The sequence below is a fragment of the Panthera onca genome, chromosome F2, assembly GCF_046562875.1.
Source record: "Panthera onca isolate mPanOnc1 chromosome F2, mPanOnc1 haplotype 2, whole genome shotgun sequence".
In the NCBI taxonomy this organism is placed as follows: Eukaryota; Metazoa; Chordata; class Mammalia; order Carnivora; family Felidae; genus Panthera; species Panthera onca.
Window position 1 is genome coordinate 58,618,863 of NC_138356.1, and position 26,928 is coordinate 58,645,790.

Here is a 26,928-nt window from a genome sequence, read left to right on the forward strand (position 1 = left end):
TAGGATAGCATATGCAAAAGGCCTAGCACACACACCCATAATTATAACTTTTTCTTCCTCTTCTCTTATTTAATTTTTTATTTTTAAAATATGTTTTAAGATTATTTATTTGAGAGACAGAGAAAGAGAGAGAGCACAAGCAGGAGAGGGGCAGAGAGAGAGGAAGAGAGAATCCCAAGCAGGATGTGCATTGTCACCACAGAGACCCATGCAGGGCTTGAACCCACAAACCATGAGATCATGACCTGAGCCAAAACCAAGAGTCAGACACTTAACTGACTGAGCCACCTAGGTGACCCTCCTCTTCTCTTATTTTAATCAAACTGTTATGCAGTCCTGTTTTTAGATATGTAGAAAAATATTCTAACATATTTACCTATTAGTTTATTTAAAATCTTATTTTTATAACTGAATTTCTTCGCAAAGGGATATAATATAACTTGCAACAAGAACATTTACCAGTCATTGATGGGAAAATACAAATGTCTAGATGAAAAAAAATGTATATAATACAGAAACATTTGCATGGTTGATATAGGGGATTAACTCTAAGATTTTTTGTTATTCAAAGTGGATAAATAGAACAAATAAACAAAATGTGGTATATACATACATTGGAACATTGTTCAACCTCACAAAGGAAGAAAATTCTGATGCATGATATTAATGAATGTTGAAGATTTTATATTAAGTGAAATAAGCCAGTCACAAAAGGACAAATACTGTATTAATTCACTTACATATATGAGGTACCTAGAATAGTCAAATTCATTTAGACAGAAGGTAGAATGACATTTGCAAGGGGGTGAGGAGAATGTGAATGCACATGCCACGGAACTATATGCTTAAAAATGGTTAAAATGGTAAATTTTATATTGCATATGTCTTACAATTTTTTTAATTTTATGAAAAGAGATGCAGAAATCTAGTGAACAAAATTATTAAAGACAAAAATCAATAACAAAGCAATAAATAAAATTTTCTTATCTCTGAATACAAAGAGCAACATATGGCATATCATAGGTTGATGTTATGATTCAGGTAATGACTAGGTGAAGAATCTATATTTTTAAGTGTACTACTCTGGTGATTTTGATGAATTAGGACTAATGTGATAATAGAAAATATCCTCAATAACACTTCTATAAATATTAACATTAATTAATATTACAAGAGAGTAGAAATTTACCTGACATGGCTACAACTTCAACATCAGGGCATGTTGTAAAAACTGCTCTGAGGGGTGCCTGGGTGGCCCAGTCAGTTAAGCATCTGACTTCAGCTCAAGTCATGATTTCATGGTTTGTGGGTTCGAGCCCCCGCATCGAGCTCTGTGCTGACAGCTCAGAGCCTGGAGCCTGCTTTGGATTCTGTGTCTCTCTCCTTCTCTCTCCGCCCCTCCCCACTCATGCTCTGTCTCTCTCTGTCTCTCAAAAATAAATAAACATTAAAAAAAATTACTCTGAGTTTAGTCTTATGATACTGGTATGATGTACCTTTCAAAACTAGATGTTTCCTGTAGAAAACAAGCATACATAATGCAATTCCAGTTCATTAAAGATTATAAACAAAGGAATTCTCTAGGAAATTGGGTGGTGATGAAGGAATCTTAAGTTTATACCTAAAGTAAATTTAAACACATAATTGTTTTTATATTTCAGTATTTGATGGAAAGAAAAAAAGAGCCCATATACTCCTTATGCCAAGAGAGAATTCCTTGGAGGTTATACATTTTGGGGGCGGCAATCAGAAAAGCACTAGAACCATGCAGAGAGCATCTACTAGAAATTCTAGACCATTTGTTCCAAAGCCTGGAAACAATGGTAGCTATTAGAACATTTGGTTGAGACTGGACTATTTTACTGCAATGTCAGGGATTGAGGATGATTACCAGCAAACGTCTTGGGTGTCCAATAGGAGCTACATGGCCTCCAAACCATCACTGTCTCATCTCAGTGTTGGAAGCAATAGTTTCTGGTTACACAATACTTTGTTAAACAGGACTGTTAAGTGCGTTGAAAAACATTCACCATGTTGGGATCTTGCCCCAATCCTCAATGACACATATGTAGTCTACTAGTGTTTTTGAGATTGTAAGTCAGTGATGAATGTTAAATGTTAGTGTGGAACTTGTCTCCCATGAATTCTGTTTTCCTTGCCTGCCCAACTCCCACCAGTTATAAAATATTCTGTACTCTCCCAATCTTTTATCTCTTCACCTTTAGCCTTAGCTCTTCGGCCTGTGATTCTCCAATCTTTGTCACTTTATGTTTAGATCTTCATCCTCCTGTCAATCAGTCCTGTTCTATCCTTGTTCTTATCCATGTTCATATCAATCAGTCCTGTTCTTATCATGCAGGGCTTCAACAAGCATGCATGTGAGAAGGGCACACACACATGTACACAGAGTCATGTGAAAATTGGCATACAAAAATAAATTAAAGAAGGAAATCAGACTTCTTTAAAACTGACTGGAGGGGCGCCTGGGTGGCTCAGTCAGTTAAGCGTCCGACTTCGGCTCAGGTCATGATCTCACAGTCCGTGAGTTCAAGCCCGGCGTTGGGCTCTGTGCTGATGGCTTGGAGCCCAGAGCCTGCTTCGGATTCTGTGTCTTCCTCTCTCTCTGCCTCTCCCCTGGTCATGCTCTCAAAAATAAATAAAAACATTAAACAAACATCTGTCTCAAAAATAAATAAAACATTAAACAAAATTAAAAAAAAACTGGAAACATGCATGTGAAATAAGGAAACTCAGTTTCTATTTCCAAGTCTTTGTTTCTTGTTTCCTATATAATTTTCTGAACATATCCAAACTACTATAATCTATTTCCTCATAGTAATTACAATATATGATTACCCTGGATTACTTGTAATCCTGATTACAAGTCTTAAATGAATATTACTATAAATCCTCCAAAATTATCAAAATTATTAAAATATAAGGATGAATAATGTGTTTATAGCTAAAGTTGTTCATATGTTAGCTGCTTATTATAAGTCTTTATGCTTTTGATTTCATATGTCAACACTGCTAAATGATAGATTTCATGTGTCCATTTCATTGGCCTTGTCAGACCAAACAGAATTTCCACCAAAGAATGATAAAGAAGAAGTGAAGATTATAGTTCTTATCTACTACATTTGTTCTTCCAGTTCATTTCACATAGTATTAAAGAAATCAGCAAGCCACTAGGATCTCTTGGCTCTTTTCAGGTTTAATTCCTTTGCTAAAACAAATGCTTTCTCCCATCCTTTGGCTTCTTTTCTCTTCTGTGGTAACATTCTCCATTCCATCGGACAGTGATCTGTTGTTTACATGCCAGATTTTTAAGCCATTAATTTATAGCCAGACTCTCTTGATCAGTATAACAGGTATTCATCTTTCAGTTGTATTTTGTTCTCTTGCTTGGTAACAGACTGGATTGAAAAGCAAAAGGACTGGGAAAATAGAAACAATTGCCTGGGATAGGTTACATAGTACATCAGGATACAGAGACTCCAGCCATGTGCAATTTGAAATTCACAATAATGGACATTTCACTTTGTGAGACTTTGCTATTATCAATAGAATATGCTATTACAGAGAATGGAGGAGGAGAGCTAAAAATAATCCATGGTATTGTGCTGGTATCCATGTGGCATTTCTGCTGTTTAAAACTTCTGCCACTTTGTATGTGCAAACCAGTTAGACATAGGAAGGCTTTTGGGTCATGTACACAATCTAGCCAGTCCCATTTCTTTTTAAAAGGCATGGGAAGGGAAAAAAAAGGGCACGAGAAGAAGAAAGGCATGAAAAGCCATTTGGGAATTTTGTGTGTGGGTGAAAGGTAGCCCAGAAGCTAGCAAAAAATATCTGACTTCCAACATTTGTCCTCATTAAAATGTGATACATGTAATTGTACTGTTAATACATTAATTTTAGTAGTTTTGTTCATAATACCATCTTCTACAAAAATGAACATACGAAATCAATCATATGAAAACAATCGCTGAAGTTCCATACTCCTGAAAAAAACCACAAGAATGATTTACAAAGATACATATCTTCTTTATTATTCAGAAATCTGATCATTTTTTTAAAATAATTAAATGTTGGCATTTTAAATGCAAGCTCTACTTTCAAAAGGTTTGTGACTTGGCTGCAAAAATCAATACCTAGCTAGAATTTGGCATAGTGAGTATGTAGTGCAGTGACATTTCAAATGCGTTTTTCTTAAATATACCATGAACTGTATTTCAAAGAGATTGGCAAGTTTAATTTCAGAACAATTCATTGCCTCCCAAGATCACCATCCCAGCTACCTTACATAAACACACTATCCAGGTAGAGTATTAAGATACACAGATTTGTGGAACACTGAGAAATCTCAGCAGAGTGCAGAGAACAGAAGAGTAACTTCATTTGAAAAGTTGCTGCTTCATTGTCTCAGTCATATCCTTGTTTTGGGGAATGTGGGATCTTGGAGAAAAAATTGGAAAATTTCAGCAAGTTCTATTTTATAATGTTAGTAGAGTGTTACAATTCATAATTTTCAAGTGAACTGATGTCAGATACACCAATGTAAAATAAGCAGAGAAAATAGTGATCGATGTATTGTTTAATGCCCTGTGCTTCAGTTGAACGACAAATAATCAAAGGCAGAAAGGGAAAAAGGAATGCCGAAATGGGTGAAAATGTACCACAGCTGTATGATAACAGGGACATTAGAGTGAAAATCAACAGATGTGGATTTGAGAATCTTACTGATTGTGAAAGCAAAACAAATTATCTTCCTTTTTTAAGTCTTGGAGGTTTCAACTGTGAAATAAGGAATTCAGTTATTTAATGCTAAGAAATATCTATTTTTCTTTAATTTTTATTTGTAAATGCTAAATTAAAATCCTTTAGGTTAATGACCAATTAAGAATTTTATATGTATGAAATAAACTCTTAGAAACTAAAAAAAAAGTCTGATATTTGTAGATCAATGATCTGATCTTTAATTTTTCTTTTTATGTCTTAATTTTCCTTTAATTTTCTGTTTTCAAGCATACAATTCATAATAGCATGAATGATAAGAATTCCATAATTCTGGAGGATAGTACAGAACATAAAAGTAAAAAAATGCTACTGTTTTAAATAAAAGAAAAAGTGTATAATTAAAATAAAGCTTTTCCTTTGTCCTTCTGAAAGATTTATAAAATATTCGGAAAAACTTATTTTTACATATAATGAATATTCTGTAGTCATGGGGCACTTGAGAATTTTAAATGCAGGAAGCTGGACCATTCATGCCTACCATCATTTTTGACTGTACTTTTTGCCTTAATCCATACTGTTTTCCAGTTAATAATTATGAACGTTACTGATGTTACTTTTGGGACAATTAAATATGCATATATATATATGCATGATATATATGTGTATAATATATATTTAATATAAAATATATATAAAATATATATAAAATCTTATTTGATTGTTTCAATGTACTCTGTTAAGTATAGTGTATTTTTCTAGTAAGAATTCAATATAATTTTTCATATATGAATACACCATTTGGTCTATTTTTAGAGAAGACCTAGCCTCATGAATCTGCTTTTCTCACCATTGTCTCAAAATTCTCAAATGTCTGCTTCTTACAGATGGAATCACTGGAGAATTGAGAAAGGTGGAGTTTGGCCTTTTGCTAGCTTTAATATGGTTCTTTCTTTTAGGGCAAGCCATCCCCTATAAAAGGACTTTTTTTATTGCTTTGCTGTTTATTTTGATTGAGTCTCTTTCTCTTTCTGTTTATATTCAAATAAAACTTGATGGGGAAAGAAATCTTTCTAAAGGCCAAAATAAGATCAGTAAACATAACATCACAAGGCGTATTTTTATTTTCCATGGGTACTAACCGGTTACTTAATAGCAAATTTGTCAATCTGCTGTTCCAAGTAGTCTCTACCTTTGCCAAAATGAACTAAAGTCCTAGATCTAGATCAAAGGTTACACTTTCTTCTTTCTGTGCTGGAAGTGAGCCCAGAGGTCAAAATGTAGTAAAATAAAAATATATACTTCATCATCCAAAACCAGAGAAAGTATTAGATTGTAGATGGCAGAAGATTAAAGACTTATTAAATTGATGTGCTAACTAATTTGAGAAGAAGAAGATGAATAGCTTTGGCGAACACCCCTCTGCCAACTTGGCATTGTCTATTGAATTATATTAATTTTGTGGAAGATCCTGAATATGATAATGAAAGGAAGGTCCAGGTAAGGGAATAGTACATAGGTACTAAGGGCAAGAGAATGTGGCAAATAAGGGATTGTAAATAGATTTAGAAGCCTAGAAAGTATAATAGCTATGACAATTAATAAAAATAAAATAGTATAAGCCAATATTTATTGAATACACTTACATGAAATGATACCAATTATGATGTTTCTGAGCTCTCATATCAAATATGTATAATAGGTAGAATTATGTAAGTCAATAATTGTGTAATAATTTTATTCTTTTTTCACAATCTCATTACTTAAAAATACACAGGTAGATTTCAATTCCATGAAATAAAGAGCTTAGAAGTTTTTACACCTGTTCTTATAATAAGAAAAAAGCTAGACATCCTGGAAATCAGTGACTTTTTGTCAACCCATCAGAAAACTAAGATTTCAGGGCAAACAGCCAACCCAAAATGTCAAGAGATGGATCTATCCATAGAATTATATCTGAGATCTGATTACCTAGAGTAATGGGTGTTGGAATCGTGACTAGTGGCACTACTTAAATAGTAATTTGAAGAACTGCTGATGTAGTAGGAGACTGAGAAATTTCTGAGGCCACAGTCTTTGGGAGGTCCCACACTTTTATAGGCTTACCTCCAGGAACACCACCAGATTCTCAGGGTGAATTCTGAGAAAGATGCTGCTTATCACAGCAGCAGGAGGAGGGCAAGATTAATCCTTGAGACATAAACCCAGAACATTCTCCATAATAAAGACCCAACACTCAACAGAAAATGCTTTGCCAAAAGCTTACCTCAGCTAGATGAAAGGAATTTCCTCCAATCTAGCCTTTTCCGACTTTCCTTTCTAGCCCAATGTTTAGAGAAAGAATGTAGCAAAAATTGAGAGAGAGAGAGAGAGAGAGAGAGAGAGAAAGAGAGAGAGAGATTTTAAACACTGTAACTAGGAAAGGGAGTAGGGGACCAGGGTGGTGGGGTGGAATTATACCACTGGAAAAACACTTGTGGGGGCCACATACCAGAGAATCAAAGCCTGAGATTTAAACATTAGATTATAGAACACTCTCTTCATCTTGCACTATGCACCATTTACAACAACAAGGCTCTAGTATAAAAACAGTGGATTACAACAAAGAGCTGCAAGAGGCAGACTCCTTACAGAAGTTAAAGGCAAGCATGGTGACAAAAATAATCAGTAGAACAGTTTGATCTGATGGCACTTAAAGCTGCAGCGAGCATTAAATATAGTCCAACTCCTACCCAAAGTAACATAAATCCTCACCCCAACACCTACTTACCTTAGTCCCTATGACCTGATACATACCTGGCTTTCAACTAACAGTTATTAATCATGCCAAAAGGTGAGAGAAAACATAGTCTGAAAAGACAAATCAAATGTCAAACTCAGTCTCTGATATTACAGATATTAGAATTATCAGACAGGGAATTTAATATAATTATGCTTATTGATATGTTAAGGCTTCTAATGGAAAACATAACATGCAAGAACAGATGTTTAATGTAAGTGGAGAGATAAAAATTCTTAGAATTAAAAGGAAATGCTAAAAAAAGAAACTTCCAACACAATGAATATTGGCTTTGATGGGCTCATCAGTAAACTGAACATGGCTGAAGAAAGAATCAGTAAGCTTAAGTATAGGTTAACAGAGACTTCCAGAACCAAAAAGCAAAGAAAAAATACAAAAGGTAACACCTAAGAACTCTGGTACAATTTTAAAAATCTTAATTGGAATATCAGAAGGAGAAGAAAAAGAAAATTTAGCAGAAAAAATATTTGAAGTAGTAATTCATGCAAATTTCAAAGCTAAAGACAGACAACAAACCACAGATCCAGGAAACTCAGAGAATGTACAACACACACATACTGATGTGTATTATGTTCAAATTACATCAAAACATAATACTGCCTAGTAGAAACTAGGTAAAAAAAATGAATTGGCAATTTTCAAAGAGAAAAACAAAACAAAACTAATAAAGAAGAGGTGAGTGAACAGGGAGCCTGGGTGGCTCAGTCTGATAAGCGCTGTTGTACTTTGGCTCAGGTCATGATCCCATGGTTTCTGAGTTTCAGCCCCACTTCGGGCTCTGTACTGACAGCTCAGAGCCTACAGCCTGCTTTGGATTCTGTGTCTCCCTCTCTCTCTGCCCCTCCCCCGATCACCCTCTCTCTCTCTCTCAAAAATAAATAGTAAAAAAATGATAAAAATAAGTATTAAAAATTTTTTAAAAATGAAGGAGAAATAAATTTTAACAAACAAAAACTGAGGAAATTCATTGACAGTAGGCCTTTCTTCCATGATATAGGATACATTATATATACATACTTCAGGCAGAAGAAAATTTTATAGGGCAGATTTGTGGGTCTAAGTAAAGAAAGGAAGAAGCCCAGAGAAGGAATAAATAAGGTAAAATAAGATTTTTTTTAATTTTTTTAATGTTTATTTATTTTTGAGACAGAGAGAGACACAGCATGAGCAGGGAAGGGGCAGAGAGAGAGGGAGACACAGAATGTGAAGCAGGCTCCAGGCTCTGAGCTGTCAGCACAGAGCCCGATGCAGGGCTCGAAGTCACAAACTGTGAGATCATGACCTGAGCCAAAGTCGGATGCTTAACCGACTGAGCCACCCAGGCGCCCCTAAAATAAGATTTTTTTAAATTTGGGGACACCTAGGTGGCTCAGTCAGTTAAGTGTCTGACTCTTAATTTCTGCTCAGGTAATGACCCCATGTTATGTGAGATCAAGCCCTCCATTGGGCTAGTGTGGACAGTGTGAAGTCTGCTTAGGAATCTCTACCCCCACCTCTCTTTTTCCCCTCTCCTGCTTGTGCTCTCTCTCTGTCTCTCAAAATAAATGAATAACTTTTTGTAAAAAAAAGATTATTTTCTTATTCTTAATTGTCCTAAAAAGATAACTGTTTAGTTAAAGTTATAGTTCTAAGAACGTACTGGGTGAAAATAGCATATGTTCAAGTGAAATGAATGACGGCCGTGTCACAATACATGCACAAGAGGAAATTGGGATATTCTATTATGTACCTGCAGTACATGTGAACTGATACGGTGTTATTTGTAGGTGGACAGAGTACTTAAAATATAAATTGTGAACTCTAGGGATGTAGTAAAAAATTTAAAAGAGGTATAATTGGTATGCTAAGAAAGGACATAAAATGGGATCATTTAAATTGCTTAATTTACATTAAAAAAAGCAGAAATAGTTGCAAACATATTTATCCAGTTGGATTAACCAAGAAGCAGATGGTTATATCCCCACACATGGCCCATACTCACATCAACTGTCCACACTGAACATTATTTATAGAGAGGTATGCTGGGGAAATATATCAATTATTATTAGAACAAATATAAGCATAACTTTTACACATTACAATCCAGTCTTGGAATCATTGCCTTGTAGAGTTGAGGGATTCTGAGTTGGTTTTTTTTTTGTTTGTTTTTTGTTTTTGTTTTTGTTGTTTTACTTATCATCCACATCAATCATTTTCCTTCCTTTGACATTAGAAAACTTGTACTCTAGTGCACTGATATTGAGTAGTTTTCTTCTTAAATTTCTTTAAAATTAATAGAAGAGCATTTGCTTGATGTACTGATGCTCTTACCCTAGTGAACAAAAAAGTATTTTTGAGCTAGAATATTAAATACATTTAAGTGTTTGTCTTGCCCAAACCCTGGAATCCATAAGGAGTCTTGATGCATTATGAATGTGTCTAAAGAGAGAATGGCATTGAGAACTCAAGTTCTGTGTACTGGGTACTACTGGAGTGCCATTGCTTCTCAGTCTTTTCAGTGTACAGAGCTAAGGAATATAAGAATGTATACTAAACCAAGAAAATAAATGTCCATGCTGATGTATCTAACTATATGCATATGTGTGTGTGTGTGTGTGTGTATACACTATATTATGAATTACATAGATTCATTATATATTCATATACATGTATATAAATATACATACATATATGTGTATGTATGTATATGTTGAAACCGAGGGCACCAAACTGATGTAGCAACTAATAATTTGAGCAACAAAATAAATACGATAGTACTTGATTATAATCCATAAAACCAAAATAAAATGAATCCATAAAATAAAATGAAACCATAAATGAAATGAATCCATAACAATAACTCTATAGTGGAGAAACCAGGAAAGTCAACATCACGGGTAATAAAACAGAGCAGTATTATGAACCCTGTCATATAATGCTTTCAGAAGAACTCAACATCAGATCTGTGCTATTCTTGACAAAAATACATAATATCAGTCTAGTCATGAAGAAGCCTAACACTCAACCAAACTGACTGTCATTAGACAAAATAAATTATTAATATTCTTCAAAAATATCAAGGTCATGAGAGACAAGGAAAGCTTGAGGAACTGTTACAGACTAAAAAAGCCTAAGGAGAAATAATAACTAAATACAATGTGAGATCCCGAAACAAAAATAACTTCAGTGGAAAAACTGGTGACATTGGTATAAAGTCTTTAAGTTAGTTCATAGTATTGTAGCAATGTTAATTTCTTGGTTCTGACAATTCTTTGGTTACGTAAAATGGAAATATTAGAGAAAGCTGGAGGAGAGATATATAAAATGTCTTTATAGAATTCATCAACTATTCTCTGGGCCTTAAGTTAGCTGAAGAGACCTTTTAAAAGATCTCTATTTGTCTTGGGATTCAAATATTTTATTAACAATTATCTAAACTCTATCCAGCTCTCTTGATTCCAAGTTCAATGATCTTTTCAATATTCTCTGTTCTTCCAAATCTTTTGGGGATATTTTTTACTCAAAGTACAATTGATCTGATAATGCATTGAACTTGAAGTCTATTGTTAGCCATCATAAAATATGAAACTCATTTTTTAAAAAGTCTCACATATCCACATTCTTGATTCCTCTAAAAATAATCCAGAAACCCATCCACCTAATTTTGTGGTTACTCAATTAGTTATTCTCTGCAAAAGAGATGAGAAAGCCAAGATTTATTTTCAAGAAGGGAGTAGGTTGTCTTTTTTTTAAAGAGATCGTAGAATTATAGAGAAAAAGCATTTAGAATATTTTTATGTTTCTTTCCTATCCTAAGTGTCTTTCCTATCCTAAGTTTGTTCTTAAAATTGGTAGCTTCAGATTATCCAGGTAGTTTTATAATACTGTTTTGTTTCTTCTGGGCTGTTTAAAAAAGAACATATTAAGACAATATAGCTTTTTAAAAACATTATCAGTAGAGAAAATATACAAATTCTGAATATATAAAATAATGGTATTTCCCCTGGACTTCTGAAATCAGCCTTGTCATTCTTTAAGCAATAGTTAAAATCATATTTCCTGATGCTAACTTATAAAATAAAACTGTTGGATATTCTCATTGACTGTGCTCTTTGATTTTGCTGCAATTTCCAGTGCCATATAAGAATATCTATTAGTATGTGATTGAAATGCCATCAGTGCCTACAAAAACATGCAGAAAATTTAGCTCACAGAGTCACATGCTGAATTTTATAAATGGTTCTATAGTGGTATTGCTATTAGTATCGAGTTACTATTCATAGCATTTAATGAGAATATTATATAACTGTGTTATATAGAAATTAATCATAGATTAAAAATCATTATTTGGGGATTTATCAGCAAAATACTGATTTTATTACATTAAAATTCTGGATTTGGAAATATTAGGCTAAAATTCCAAACTTCTGTCATTTTCCTGAGTCTTCCACAATAGCATCTGCAGTGTCCTCATTGACTAATTGATTTTGCATGAGCTTCATTCCCATTTTGAGTAGCTAATTAAGACTATTACAATTGTCATTTTACCTTAAAACTTAAAGTGAAGTTACTTCTATGAAAGATCCTGGACAGAAACACATAGAAACAAATCCATTTAAACAACAAATTACTTTGAGGATCCCACAGAGGTAAACTCAATAGGAGCTGTTCATAATACAAACCCTGGGGACATCCTTATTAGTCTACCCACCAAGTGGACTGTGTGTGTGTGTTGTGAACTCTGTGGGCTAGCAATAGCCAATAATTTAAAGCCGGTAGAAGAATCATTCCATACATTTAAAATGTGATCACCTACTCTTTGCTGGCATTTAAAATAAAATGAAGAAGTGTAAAGTTGGCGAAATGGACTTAAAATTCTCCAAGGGCATCCATAAAGTTGTCTTGTGGTTTTGTATTGACAACTTTATGTTGAATATGGATGTTTAGGCTGTCAAGGATTTCCTCCTTTTGGGATGGTAGGCAAGAGACATAATATTAAATGTTTACTGAGTCCCTGTAGTTTTCCTGCCTAAAATAAAATATGCTCCAACAGAATAATTGCCAGATGGTTAAGGTAGGTTGTGGTGGTAATAATAAGATGAGGAAGAAGATGATGATGGCATGCTGGAACTTTGAATACCAAAAGAAATATAAATAACAGAGAGCATAATTTAGATAGGATATGGTTGCCAGAACTCAGAATATGTAGCCTCTAACAATCATCCTTAAATTTGTCTTTATTCTCTCTTGATCTGTGTTAGGGAGTGTTATTAGTGATTTAATGAAACCACTTTCACTAATTTCTTATGTAGAGTAAAGAGAGATGTAAGCCAAGTTAAGCTTCCTTTCAATATGTTCCTATGTGTACTATAGATAGCAGAATTTCTAAAATAAAGAAGTCACACAGAATTTAAGTTCACAGTATTTTAGAGATGGATCCCAAATTCACTTACTATGTTATTTCTCTCAATCATTTCATTGGGAACCTTGGAAACTAAAGTAAACCCAGGCTTTTGAGAGTTTTATATTACTTGGAAACCTATACATTAAAGTTCTATATCCTCCACCATAGAAAGTTTACTATAATTAAATATCCTGTAATATAAATCTCATAGGTACTTCTAGTGTGATTTACACAAAATCCAAAAATCAAAAGCAACTAAGGAAAATCTGACGACAATGCCATTAGAAGAGAGGTAAGGCAGAAACTCATTCACAGTCCAACTTCATTTAGAGGATAGAGACACAAGGTCTGCTTGAATCACATAAACTTTTTGTTCTAGAATTGTTATTCTTCAATGTATTATACAGTTGTGGGAACAAGATTAGTTACTGGTGGATTGTATTACATTTCCCTTTATTGTCCGCCAAAATATGCTATGCATATATATGTCTTATTTTCAAGTGATTTTTAATACTTTGGTGTTGATTTTACCTCTAATTCCATTCTAGTTTTTTCAGTCTTAAGTCTTAGTGGCTTTGAAAGTAAGAAAAAAGCATCATCTAAAACTGGTTTTGCTTTATTTTGGCAATACTAGAAATGCAATTCATGTGTTCTTGGTATGAAAACATGAATAATATGATATTGTTAATGACTATGCTTTTAAAGACTTCCTATATATCAGAAGCTTATATTATTTCATTGAGTTCTCTCAGTAGCTCTTTTGGCCACTGTTATGTGTAATGAAACACAAAATTATTTTCAATCTAGTCGTGTAGAAGATTTAATCCCAGATTTGACTGGTACCTTTGTGCCTGCCAACACTTGACTAAAGTGTATACAATTATGAGAAATTGGATAATTAGTTAAGATTAGGATTCACAATCTTGATTTTGGTTCTTAAAGAGTTAAAGGAAACATTTGTTGGTTAAGCATATTTTTTCCTTCTCAGTTCTTAAGAAAATACTCAGAATTTTACTTGTGGTACTGCTTGCTGAACTCTTTATTTACATCCTTATCTTGACCAGCAGATAGATTATTAAAGTGCTTTTTCTTTCCAAGAAAATTGTAGTTTCTGGACTAGCATTTTTATAGTTCTACAGAAAGACCAAAGTAGTGATCTATCATTTTATTATAATTCATCACTATTATCTCCTCTATTCATAAATAAACATGGTGGGATTTGAAAGTTTACATCATGTTCTACTTTGTCAAAAATACCTTCTTCAATGATTTCTAGAATACCAATTGAAGACTAAATTGTTTGAACTGTTTGAACTTGAAATACATACTGAAGGAGGAAATCCTTGGATACTCAGATCGTGATTTATATAATACATATATTCTGATTTGCTCTTTGCAGATTAATGCATTGACATTCAGATATTTTGGGATTGGCTTAGTTAGCGACTGGAATTGATATTTCTATAAAAGAATGTAATCATTATTAGGGAGAAGATGCCTTAGAGAGATTCCACATATCAATTGAATTCAGAATTAAGTTTGGACAGGTGGTTGAACATAGAACATCTTCCCAAATGATTAGGGAGAATCATATAGAATGATTCAGTTTGTGACTGCTAGACATTATACCATTTAGCTTTTTGTTTCATGTGGAAGAGGTATGCTGCAATTCCTTTTTTAATTAACATAAACACCTTATTTTCTGTCATCAAACCAGTTATCTCTCCTGAATTTCTATCAATTTTTTCCAGTTTTCTATTCAGTACCCCCTTTTAGTAACAGCAAGTTAATTTTTGTTTGGGATATTATTTACTTGCTCTTAGGAAATAGTTTTGTTTTATTTGCTAAAACTAATGTCCCTCTCAAAAAGACCTTATATGTAATCCTAATTTCAAAGACTATGAAGAATGACAAATAGAATTAGGTTTCCAAGTGCTGTCAGTTTGGTTTACTACTAGACCAGCAAAAATGCAGAACAACCATTATCTAAAAGATCAAAGTGATAGGTGAGTTGACCACATTCCATTTCTTACCACTCTTTCAGGTTTACCACAGTTTTGATCATGAATTACCATATCCATCTTCTTCTGAATGAGAGGTGTATATTTGGTCTAAGTTAGACAAATGTAATTTTCTCCTCCTAGAATTTAAATATGAATTTACAGAATTTGATTCATTATGGAACTAATATTCCATTGTCCCTTAGAAGCTATTCTTTTGTTCCTTTTACTTATATCCTTCTATAGTAGGACTCCCTTGTATTTTTTATATTCTTATAATATCATATTTCTTAATTGGATTTTTAAAAATATTAGTACGTATCTAATTTTGTATTCTTTTCATTTATTACTTTTTAAGTAATCTCTATCCTCACCATAGGGCTCAAACTCATGACCTCAAGATCAAGAGTTACATGCTCTACTGACTAAGCCAGCCAGGATTGTTTTTTTGTTGATAAAAACTCCCAAAGTATAATCCCTTCAATCTCATATACTTGACCACCACTAATTTTGTGTTTTCATTCCAAAACTGAGACAGGATGATACATTTAAATCTAAAATATTCCTGAGAGAAAGACAAATAACATATGATATCAGTCACTTGTGAAATCTAAAACAAAACAAAACAAAACACTCAAACAGTGAATAAACATACAAAAAAAGAATCACAGAATATAAATACAGAGAACCTATAAATACAGAGAGCAAACTGATGTTTGCCAGAGGGATGGGGTGCAGGATGGAAAAAAATGGGCGAATGGGTGTGGGATATACAGATTTTCAGTTATGAAATAACTGGAAATAAAAGACAGTGTAGGGAATATAGTCAATGATATTGTAATAGTGTTGTCTGATTATAGATGATGGCTACACTTGTAGTGAATATAGAAGAATGTATAGAGAGGTTGAATCACTGTGCTATACACCTGAAAATCACATAACATTGTGTATCAACTACACTCAAATAAATAATATGAAAAAATATTGCTGAGAAAACATGCTGTGTTAGAATTTGCAACTTGCTTGTTGTTTACATTACATTATGGTTTTTCTGAATCCGTGCTTGTCCTTTTGAAAATAATCTTTTACTATTCACAAAATAACTGTTGGTATTAATTTGTGTCTTAGTGTTCCTTTCTGACTTATGTCACATTTCTGAAACTCACTTGATTTTATGTATTTACAATTTTTGGGCTGGACCCCTTGCCAAAAAGGACAGATCACAATTTTTGTTTATAATAATGATCTCTGGTCACTAACAATATTCCATTGCCACACCCACATTGAAAAATTTTACCTATAGGGTGTCATGTGTAAGAGACGAATCACTGGGTTCTACTCCTGAAGCCAAAACTACACTATATGTTAACTAACTTGAATTTAAATTTTAAAAAATATATAGATTTCAGAAAAAAAAGAAAACTTCATGTATACATCTTGTTTATTTATTTATTTATTTATTTATTTATTTATTTATTTATTTATTACAGAGAGAGAGAGAGAGAGAGAGAGAGAGAGCACGCAGGAAAGGAGCAGAGGGGAAGAGAGAGAGAGAGAGAATCCTAGGCAGGCTCTTCACTCAGTGCAGAGCCCTATGCATGGCTTGCCTTCAAGATTTTAAGATCATGGCCTGAGCTGAAATCAAGAGTTGGATGCTTAAGGGACTGAGCCACCCAGGCACCCCCACATGTAAAGTTTAAAGTGCCATATTTTACAGAGGCAGTTTTGCTGATGGATTATTTTTTTTTTCTTTTTCAACTTTTTATTTAAATTCCAGTTAGTTAACACACAGCACAATACATCATTTTCAGGTGCAAAATTTAGCGATTCATCACTGACATACAACACCCAGTGCTCATCACAACAAATGACCTCCTTGATACCCATCGCCCATTTAACCCATCCTCCAGCCCACCTCCCCATCAACAACCCTCAATTTGTTCCTATAGTTGAGTGCACTTTATGGTTTACTTCTTTCTCCCTACCCCCACTATGTTCATATGTTTTGTTTCTTAAATTCCACATATGGGTGAAATGATACGGTGTTTATCTTTCTCTGACTGACTTGTTTCACTTAGCATCATACTCTCTAGCTCCATCCATGTCATTGCAAATGGCAAGATTTCATTCTTTTTGATGGCTGAGTAATGTTCTTCTTTATCCATTCATCAGTGGATGGACATTTGGGTTCTTCCCATAATTGGCTATTGTTGATAATGCTGCTATGAACATTGAGGTTCATGTTATCCTTTGAATTAGTATTTTTATATCTTTTGGGTAAATATCTAGTAATGCAATTGCTGGAGTGTGGGATAGTATTATTTTTAACTTTTTGAGGAAACTCCATACTGTTTTCTGGAGAGCCTGCACCAATTTGCATTCCCTCCAACAGTGTAAAGAGGGTTCTCCTGTCTCTGCATCCTGGCCAACATGTGTTGCTTCCTGTGTTGTTATTTTAGTCATTCTGACAGGTGTGAGTTGTTACCTCATTGTAGTTTTGATTTGTATTTCTCTGGTGATGAGTGATGTTGAGAATCTTTTCATGTGCCTGTTGGCTATCTGGATGTCTTCTTTGCCCATTTTTAAACTGGATAATTTGTTTTTGGGGTGTTGAGTTTAGTAAGTTCCTTGTAAATTTTGGACACTAACCTTTTATCATATATGTCATTCGCAAATATCTTCTGCCCTTCCAGAGGTTGATTTTTAGTTTTGTTTATTGTTTCCTTTGCTGTGCAGAGCTTTTTATCTTGAAGTCCTAATAGTTCAGTTTTGCTTTTGTTTCCCTTGTCTCACAAGACATATATAGTAAGAAGTTGCTGCGGCTGATGTCAAAGAGGTTACTGTCTGTGTTCTCCTCTAAGATTTTGATGGTTTCCTGTCTCACATTTAGGTTTTTAATCCATTTTGAATTTATATTTGTGCATGGTGTAAGAAAGTGGTCCAGTTTCATTCTTCTGCATGTTGCTGTCCAGTTTTCTCAACACTATTTGTTGGAAGAGACTGTCTTTCCTCCTTTGGATATTCTTTCCTGCTTTGCTGTGTATTATTTCTTTTTATGTCAATAGTCCTTTCATTCTTTTTACACTGTAGTTTTGGTGTCTTTTTAAAAAACTGATTTTTTAACTGATTAGGAATGACGATAAGTACGGATTAGTATTTTTCAGATTACTTTCCAATAACTGTACTCATTAAAAAATTTGTAATTGTAAACGCCTAGCAGCACACAGTAGACAGTGTATAACTTTTGTTTTTATGAAAGTATGAATTGGGTGAAATTAATGAAAGAATGAATAGGTGAATTTAATATAATAGTGAATTTGCTTTCGTATTAAGGTGAACAAATAACAATCATTTAATTTGATAAGTAAAAACTAAGTGGATGTGATACTAAGGACCCCAATTCAAGTATAGAAATGCTAAAAATACAAACATAATTTTATTTATTTATTTATTTATTTATTTATTTATTTATTGTTGAGAGACACGAAGTGTGTGTGGTGGGAGAGGCAGAGAGAGAGGGAGACACAGAATCTGAAGCAGGCTCCAGGCTCTGAACTGTCAGAATAGAGCTTGACATAGGGCTCGAACCCAAGAACTGCGAGATCATGACCTGAGTCGAAGTCAGACACTTAAGCAACCAATGTAATAAATACATGACTTAGACATACTTATTTGTTTTCATTGAAAAGAATGACATAAGTTTGATATTAAATGTATTATAAATTGCCTGTAGCTTCATAAAATATATCTATCTTTGGATAAAATTTCAATTAACAGAATTAAAGTCTCCCATTTCTCTAGTCTGTAGTAATTTTATCATGCTGTGTGAGTGTGTGTGTGCATGTGTGTGTGTGTTTGTATTATTTGGTTTTAATTACCACTAGATTCTGGGACCTTAAAGGTAGAGATTTTAATTAAAAAAATTTTAAACATTTATTTAAGTAATCTCTATACCCAAGTGGGGCTCAAATTTATGACCCTTATTCAAGAGTGGCATGGTCTTCTGAGACAACCACGCACCCCAAGATTTTAATTTTTAAATTTTGAATCCCCATATTTTAGATTTTGAATCACTCTAGTTCTAAAGTGATGTTATGTAGAAAATGGGCACTGAATATATATTCTTGATTAAATCAATTGACAATTGCAAGTATTGTTTCATAGTTCTTTTGTATTTCAATGCTGCACTGGTAAAATCTTATGAAAGCATTTCTCTTGTCTGTGATTAATATAAACCCTAATAACAATTACATTTAAAATATACCATATTACTTCTTAAACACATTGCATTTCTGGCCTTTTCTTTCAACTTTCTGTCCATTCACCTCAATGCCTTAGTATTCACACAACTCAGTTGACATTTCTTCCCCAGAAGCATGTACTAAATATTCTTTCTCCCTATTACTTGTTTTCAAATATTCTTTAAAGAGAAATATCACACTTATTCCTGAAGAGCCCTCTTTATCTTCACACTTTCACACCTTAAGTTTTTTACTTGACTCCAAGTCAGTTTCTTATTTATATAATTCTTATGCCAATCCCAGAACACTGCTTTCTACTCTAGGTAGTCTGTTGCTGAAGCACTTTGTTTTAAAATACAGGTTTTTGACTCTTAAACACAGAGAACAAAATGGTGGTTGCCAGAGGGGTGGTTGATGGGGCAGATGGGCAAAATAGATAACGGGGATTAAGAGTATACTTCTCGGGGCACCTGGGTGGCTCAGTTTGGTTGAGCTTCCGACTTATGCTAAGGTCATGTTCTTGCAGTTCATGAGCCCAAGCCCCACATTGGACTCACTATTGTTGGTGCAGAGCCCGCATTGGATCCTCTCTTCCCCTCTCTCTGCCCCTTCCCCACGTGCTCTCTCTCTCTCAAAAATAAATATAAAAATGTAATTTAAAAAAGTACACTTCTCATGATGAGCACAATAATGTATAGAATTGTTGAATCATTATATTGTACATTTGAAACTAATATACTATATGTTCATCATATTTCAATAAAAAATAAAAATTGTAGGTTTTAAAAGCACTGTATAGTGACAGATGATAGTTACACTTGCGGTGAGCATAGCTAATATATAGAGAAATTGAATCACTAAGTTGTATACCTGAAACTAATGTAACATTGTGTGGCAACTCTACTCCATTAAAAATAAATAGTATGAGGAGCACTGGGTGTTGATTGTAAGTAATGAATCACTAAATTCTACACCTGAAACTAATAGTACACTGTATGTTAACTAACTGGAATTTAAATAAAAACTTGAAAAAAAAGAAAATATTACATAAATTAAATGTAGGTTTTATAGCTATTCAGCTATGGCAAAGCCAGCATGTCAGGAGACAATCACCATTGAGAAGAGAATTGCGACACTCACTGATTCCAAGAGAATGGGGCACCCCACTCCCTGGGAGGCCAGAAGGGCAGAAGCACTAAGGTCATTTAGGAGGCAGTTAGGATGTCAAGGAGAAAACAACCTTTGTTATGGTTTCCATGGGAATAAATGGGTAAGGCAGAGTAAACAGATTGAGGATTGGCTAATACCATTACGTGATTGGCTAATCACCTAATAAGTGAGGTGATTAGGGCAGAGGAATTGTGGCCCTGAGTGTAAAAGTCCTATAGAGTAGGTGGTTGGGGTGCAGGTTGTGGATTGGTTGGTTCACATATGAAAGTCACACTCACAGGCATGTCTTTTACTCTTAGTATTAGCTAATCCTGGGAGAAGTAGTTTCTCCAGTGTCAGCAAGGCCTCAAAGGTCAAAGCATCTAAATTACAGCAAATAAAAAGATGTCCTTAATACACCCTTTCATAATTAAAAAAAAATCTATACATTTTTATTTATTATTTGGATCCATTACATCATTGCATATCAGTTCAAGTGCTTGAGTGGTGTTAACCATGGTTTTCCTTTCAGAAATTTTGTTGACTTCTTCCTATGAGATTATACAAGTTTAAGAATTTGGTGAACCTGCCTTTTATTGATTCCATCAGGCTTCCAACCATAGGCTTTCACATCTGTTTGCAGCTCCCTGGGTACTCTATGGACCCTACACAGAGATAAGTTTGGAAGAGTGGAAAAATCATCTAATTACAAGTTAGCAATAGCAAATTGTATATTTTGAATAATGTAAGGTTTTTACTTTTGCTTTGCTTTGCATATAATGGATGTCAGGTTATTTTAGTGGCTTATTCAAATCTGTTTTTAGGGCGTTGGTGAGTTTGCATGTCTTGAATTATGGTTGAGTTTTAGAATCTTTCAAAGAGACATTTTAAAATTTTGTTCTCTCTCAAGTTATGTTTGTTACATGTTTTTCCTTGTTTATTGTGTTTTTTTAAAGTTTTTTAAAAATTTATTTTGAGAGAGAGAGAGAGCACATGTGCACACACACACACACACGGAGGAGGAGCAGAGAGTGAGAAAGAGAGAGAGAGAGAGTGAGTGAGAGAGAAAGAGGGAGATAGAGGGAGAGAGAGAATCCCAAGCAGGCTCTGCCCTGTCAGCACATGGATCCAGCCCAGGAACCATGAGTTCTTGAACTCCGAAATCAAGAGTCGGATGCGTAATCAACTGAGCCATGCAGTGGACCCTCCTTGTTTTTTACTTTCTTTTTTTTTCTTTTTAATGAAACTATTGGTAATTAAAGAAATGAGTACTTCACTTATCATCTGCTTTGCAAACATTTCCCCCTACTTTGTTAGATGTTTTTGCTTTGTTAATGGCATTAAAAACATATATTTTAATAAAATTAATAGACTCTATTTTTTAGCCTTTTACTCTAGGTCTTATTTTAGGTCAGCTTACATAGTCCTTTTATACTTTAAATTGATAAACTTATTTAACCAGATTTTCTTCTAACATTTTATTTCTGTGTCATATTTCCGACATAGATCTTTTGGGCACCTGGAATTTATGTTGGTATTTAAATAGTGTCTTAATTAGATAGCAAAACCAGGAATATATTTAGGATTGATTATAAACTCTCTATGTGTTATCTAGTGACAAACTTTTTTTGTCAATAATAATGTTTTAGTAACCAGCAAGTCTGTTAATACTCTATTTTTCTTTATCCTGATTGTATCCTGATTTTTCTTACATGCTTAATTTCCAGACAAACTTTACTATATCTTTGTCAATTTCCAACAAAAAAAAAAAACCAGAAGTCTATTTTAATTGGGATTAAGTCCAAAAATATGTAATTCGGGGAGGATTGATACTCATATGTTTAGTATTTTAACCCCAAAACATTTAAATACGGTTTTTCAGTATTTAATGGGAAGCAGTAAGATGTACCTCCCATGATCTCCATCTTCTGGTATTTATATTCTCTAATCCCCTCTTCTTTAGCATGGGTAGGACCTTCCACTTGCCTCTAACCAATAGAATGTTTCACAAGAGTTGGAATGTCACTTCATGATTATGCTTCATAAGATTGTAACTTTCACATTGTAGGAAGAACCTCTTTCATGTTGGCTGTGATAAAACACATTGTTTTGTGCAGTATTCTATGTAGGGGCCCATATGGAAGGAACTGTATATGACCTCTGACTGATAGACAGCAAGAAGCTGAGGACTTTAGTCCAACAGCCCCCCAAAAACTGAATTCTGCCAACACCAAATGATTTTCAGTAAGATCCCTTCCCAATCAAATTTTGAGATAAGACTGTTACATAGAGAAAAATCTCATTTACATAAAATATGCAATACGCTAAATTTAATGAGCTAATACTTTCAGTTTTTGTGGGTTTTTTTGTATTGGCACTTTTCAGTTAAGTTAATTAAGTGGCAATTTTTGCACTTTGTTCTATCTTTCTCAGATTTGTTATCAATGCTAAATTGGCTAAATAACAAGATAAATGGCAAAGTTTTCTATTTTTCACATCTTACAAGTTATATTGTATATTATTTCCTTCATTAAAACTTTAAAAATTCATGCAACTTCCTCATAGAAACTCTATCAGAAGCAAATGCTGTAAGGTTTGTGAATCTTTAATCAGAACTTGGAATTTTTTGACATTCAATAAATGTTAGTTTTATTAATAATAGGACTTTGACAATTTTACCATTTTTTTCAAGGTATTTAGTTGTTTAGGTTTTCCAAATAGACAGTGATATTTTTAAAATTTGTATTTTATATTTTATCTAGTGCTTCAAATTATTTGCATGAGTTTTCCAAAATGGTTTTTGACTGTTTCCATGTACTCTGTATGTGCTGTGACTTTTCTCATTCTTATTCAGTGCATATGTGGCTTCTCCCTGTCTTCTTTTTAGATAGAATTGTTTCCTGTATACTTTATTATTCTACGCGTTCACATTTCCTAATCTAGTTTTTCTTTTATATTATGTCCAAATAGATGATTAATTCAATTTTATTCTCTCATGTAGCATTGAAACAGATAAAAACTGATACTTTTTCTCTAAAAGCAAATTTAAATAACCAAAAGTCTATACATTTATTCTTTACATTAAAACTATTTTTTAATATTTAGCAATTTTGGTTATATTTTCTATTTTTGACACAACATTATTAATAGATTTTCTAATTTTTTGTATTTTTTCTTTATCTTTCATTATTTTTACTACATTTATTTGTATTGCTCAAAGTACATGATCCATATTATTTGGTACTTTTTTAATGTTTAATTTTGTTAATAATTACTTATTTTTGACACAGAGAGACAGAGACAGAGACAGAATCCAAAGCAGGCTTCAGGCTCTGAGCTGTCAGCACAGGCTCTGATGTGGGGCTCAAACTCATGACCCGTGAGATCATGACCTGAGCCAAAGTCGAACACTTAACCCACTGAGCCATCCAGCTGCCCCAATATCCTTTCTTTCTTTAAGGTACATTCCCTCACATAAACTGACAGAGGCAAGTTAATTTTTATTTCTATTGTATTACTGCAAGTTTTGTTTTTATATTTCCTATATTTTATAACAGTAGGTAGGTTTTTAAGGATTATGTCATTTCTAATCTTCACTGTGCATTTCATCTTTTGTCATTTTATAGTACCCTCTCTTAGCATCATTAAATAAATTTATCTTATATACAAACTTACTTGATGATAATATCTTGAGCTAGATTTTTTTTTTTTTCTTTTTTTGGTAATGCTTGCCCAGCAATTTTCATCCATCTTCTACTGGACTGTCCATATTTTTAATCCTAAGTAAAAACATAGAGTAGTGAAGAGTATCTAAATAACTAACTATACAGACCCCTTCCTTACCCATTGAGGCCAACATGTTCTGAAGCTATCCTCTCAATGTTCCAAGCATGGCAGTTCTTATGGCAATCACATTAAAGAGACAAACAATTATGAGTCTCCCTGTGGTATAATTCCATCAGGACAAGTACTTATGGGAATGAAAAGTACTTTGTAGTAGTGAGATCAGCATTATTTTAAGCACTAAAATACAACTTACTGAGGCTAAATAACCCAAGTGATAGCATTCATAGGACATTCTTGGATTTGAGGTTAGCAAATGTTATCAGTGATTTGGCTATATAACATTCAATAGAATCACAAACAGAAATGCGTTACCAAAAAGAATGTCTCAGAAGATAGAAGTTAAAGAAATAAATTTTAAACACTATACACCTTTCCTACTATTTTATTAGACTTCTGACTTTTTAATATAATATGGACAAACACAAGAGACTGTAGTCAAAATAGTTGTTTTCTAAAAATATTAAAGACCAAAAACAGAGTTTTCTTTTCCTCTCTCCCCCTTATTCAAATTTTACAGAAATGTAATATTGCTTGGGTCTTGGAGAACTTGATATAGAAACTACTTTTATGATCAAGAGCTCATGGTGATTTTATCCATGCTATACACAAAATTCCGTGAATGTAGTAATCAAGCCTCCAGTAATTCTCACTGCCTAATACTGTGTGTAGTACATAAGTGCACTGTTGTTGCTCCATACATATTTTTCACTTGGAATATATGAGTGAATAAGGTTGAATACTACTACCTACTTTAAATTAGAAGTTTGTAATCCCTAAATAGTGACACAATGTCCTATGAGATTAGTTTCTAAAGTAAAAGAAAAAAAAAGTCTAATTAGTGATAATTCTGTGCTTATATGTGACAGGATTGTCCTAGGTGCTGAAAATCCATAGTAAGCAAAGCAGGCAATATGCTTCATCTTTATGAACTTTTTTTTTTCAAATGAAAGTTTCATGTGAAGTTTAGCCATTCTATTCAAGAATAGGGTGTATATTACTTTGTCCCATTAGAAGGCAGTTACAAGATTTGACAGTGTACATTTAAAAGTAGGTAATGTCTATCAACTGATGAATAGATAAAGATGATGCACTTTATATATACAATGGAATACTACTTGACAATGGGAAGGAATGAAATCTGGCCATTTGCAGCAACATGGATGAAACTGGAGGGTATTATGCTAAGTGAAATAAGCCAGGCAGAGAAAGACAGATACCATATATTTTCACTCATATGTGAATCTTGAGAAACTTAACAGAAGACCATGGGGGAGGGGAAGGGGGAAAAAAAGTTACATAGAGGGAGGGCGGCAAACTGTAAGAGACTTTTAAGGACAGAACAAACTAATGGTAGATGGGGGGGAGGGGGAGAGGGAAAAAGGGGGTGATGGACAGGGAGGAGGGCACTTGTTGGGATGAGCACTGGGTGTTGTATGGAAACCAATTGGACAATAAATTATATTTTTAAAAAAGTCGTGGTTGCCATTTATTGAGAAGAGCTATTTACCAGTAAGTTGCTATACCTGAAAGCCAATTCAGAATTGTCCCTTAAGAGAGGAGTGCTTCTAGAATGCTACCATCTTCTTAAAGGTGTAGGCATTCTGTACAAATTATGCTCACAGGATATATAGGCAAGGTCTCCAGACCTCCTTGATGCTATTAAGAGTTGAGTAACTCATAATGTCCACTACTTTAGTCATTTCCATCAACCATAGTCATAAAGGGCCTCTTTTATTAGCAAGAAGTTAAAAAAATCAAAGTACCAGTGAAACTCTGAATCTTGAGGTTCTAATAAAAAATGTTTACTTAAGTTAATAGAGTTATTTGAATGATGTGGAAAACAATAGGAAAAACCCTCATGAAATTAAGTCAGTTATATTTTTAGCAACGTAGCATTTATTGAGCAACTGTCCTTGCATTTACCGCTAAAATCTACATAGAAACATTTGTAGCTCTGAAATTTTTCTAATTTATCCTAATAGGTTTATCTGTTTGTCTATTGCCTCCACTGTTCAAAGAAGAAATTAAAGATAAAGCCTAGGTCTTCTGTACCAATAATAATAACAAAATCAACAATAATTTAAAAAACCTATAAACACTATGTTGTATGCATTTGTTGAAGCATTTTACAAACATTAATGACACTCATAACTATCACATGAGGTGGTATCTTTAATAAAACCTGACTTCAATTCCAGTATCTGGATTTTAAGTCCATGCTTTTAACCACAATATAATGCAATATCCACTAGCACATTATAGTTAGTTAACAACTGTCTCTTTTACATAATTTGTGGGGAATGCTTACATTTTTAAAAATGAATGACTATATACATGCATAAATATGAAAAATGCAAATATAATTTCTCTTCTCTAGGGTTTCACAATGTAGGACTAGGAATCTAGTACATATGTATATGAGTACATTCAAATCTTTTTGTGCTGTGTTTTTTCACCTTTTCACTTTTTCGACTTTATCCAAAGTCGTGTTGATTTCTCCATGTGTGTATAGTGATAGCATATTTCTGAGACTAAATATGAATATCTTCTGAGGCCTTTTCTCGTATAGAGACAGTATCTCTTATTCATAGAGCCCCTTACTGGGCTATAAGATGCAGTAACACTATTTAAGCATAATATTCTTCTACTTTTTAAGATTTTAATTTTTTTAAATGTTTACTTATTTATTTGGAGAGAGAGAGAGCAAGTAGGGGAGGGGCAGAGAGAGAGGGAGAGAGAGAATCCCATGCATCCCCGTGTTGTCAGGGCAGT

At 33.6% G+C, this 26,928-nt stretch overlaps 1 long non-coding RNA gene across 1 annotated transcript in view; it reads right to left on the reverse strand.

The window, feature by feature from the left end:
• Positions 1 to 3,208: 3,208 nt before the first annotated feature.
• The window catches only part of LOC132664823 (uncharacterized), a 74,329-nt gene continuing 50,609 nt past the window's right edge, over positions 3,209 to 26,928 (reverse strand). Inside the window, exons 4-5 of the long non-coding RNA XR_009603862.2 lie at positions 7,534 to 7,587; positions 3,209 to 3,416 (exon numbers count right to left, since the gene is read on the reverse strand). This is a non-coding gene — a long non-coding RNA (uncharacterized LOC132664823). The remainder of the gene's footprint in view (positions 3,417 to 7,533; positions 7,588 to 26,928) is intronic.